Genomic DNA, 1,841 nt, shown 5'->3' with positions numbered 1-1,841 from the left:
AGATTCTCCTTGCCTCTCTTTTTGTTAATATGTTTGTAGAAGCATTTTTTAATTATCCTCTACAATTGTGGCCAGACTGAGCTCTAGCTGGGCTTTTGCCTTTCTAATTTTGTCCCTGCTTGACCTAACGAGATGCCTCTACTCTTCGTGAGTTGCCTGCCCCTTCTTCCAGAGGTGATAAACTCTCCTCTTTTCCCTGAGTCCCAGCAAAATCTCCCTGTTCAGCCAGGCCGGTCGCCTTCCCCGCCAGCTCTTCTTACGGCACATGGGGACCGCCTGCTCCTGCGCCTTTAAGATTTCCTTCTTGAAGACTGTCCAGCCTTCCTGGACCCCTTTGTCCTTCAGGACTGTCTCCCAAGGGACTCTCTCAACCAGTGACCTGAACAGGCCAAAGTCTGCCCTCCGGAAGTCCATGGTAGCAGTTTTGCTGACCCCTCTCCTTACTTCACTCAGAATTGAGAATTCTGTCATGTTGTGGTCGCTAAGCCCAAGACGGCCTCCGACCACCACATCTCTCACCAGTCCTTCTCTGTTTGTAAACAGCAGGTCCAGCAAGACATCTCCTTGTCAGCCAGAAGCAGCTACTTGCCTTCAAATGTTACCAGCTTGCTTCCATGCTACTGAGCAGCTACTCCAATGTCAGCCTGCCCAATACTGTCTTGATCCAAGAGGCTGAGATGAAAACTGTCTGCATCCTCCACCCTTCCTTTTCTGATCCTCTCCCTGCTCATGTTTCATTATTTTGCTTTGACTTAGCAACTTTTGCCAGCCACAGAGCATTTCACAGCATCCTGAGCCACAGGCTTGTACTGGGACAGGTGGTATCACAAATGGGTACAGAGCCATATTGCCTCTGATGAAGCATCTGGTCCTTGGCCTCAGAGTAATCGTATACTTGAAGCAACTTTACTGAAGGAATAAACAGTTTGTGGGTATTATTGATATGCAGATGCCTACTCTGATATAGGTGGTCTCTGATTTTATATCCTCTCTGTCCCATGGAGGTGCCTCAAGGTCATGTAAGGAGGAATTAATCTCAGAGCAGTGGGAAAGACTCTACAAATGCAAATGGAGAAAGGTTTATTTAAAAGTACAGCTGTTAGTGTGAGAAAAATTGAGAATCTGTCGCGTAGCAAGTCTGCAGTTACAGGTTTCAAGATGCTAAGTGAATGTAAGTAACTTTTCTATTTAAGCAATAAAGGATTCAATATCCAGCTGATGTGCTTATCACAAATGTGGTAATAGAGATGTCTGTTTTACTGGGGATTCAATATCCAGCTGATGTGCTTATCACAGTGGTAATAGAGGTGTCTGTTTTACTGTCTCCTGTTTAGCCTAGTGTTCATAAATGATTGATAATTAATTAATTGAAGGCAGTATTACAGAAACCGATCTGCTTATGAAGGTTCCTTTTAACCAGCCATTGTCATATTCATTCTGATCTCAGAGAGATAAGTTGTTATGTTTTCTCAAACAAACTAGTAAATAACCATGAAAACAAACAGGAAGGGTGAAATACCTGAAAAAATGCTTTCAGGATTTTTTTTCCCTCCAGGTAAGGACTGTGTTCAGAAGTCATTCTCATTCTCTGTAGATTTTTTTTTCTTTTTTTTCTGATAAGGAGAGCAAATTTGCTGGGGTTATTGGCAAATCAGAGTCATAAACCAATCTCCTTCCTCATGTCTGATAGTACACAAGAAGTAATCCCCATGTAACCAATAATTCTGTCCATACCAATAAATAAAATGTGTCTCAGACCATACTCTGGGCCTGGGGGCAGGGGCACAACATACCCAAGCAGATGCACACTGTTATCCCCAGAGTAGCTATATCAAGCAGGA

The sequence above is a fragment of the Phaethon lepturus genome, unplaced genomic scaffold, assembly GCF_000687285.1.
Source record: "Phaethon lepturus isolate BGI_N335 unplaced genomic scaffold, ASM68728v1 scaffold30972, whole genome shotgun sequence".
NCBI classification, from domain to species: Eukaryota; Metazoa; Chordata; class Aves; order Phaethontiformes; family Phaethontidae; genus Phaethon; species Phaethon lepturus.
Note: the sequence above shows the minus strand (reverse complement) of the source record.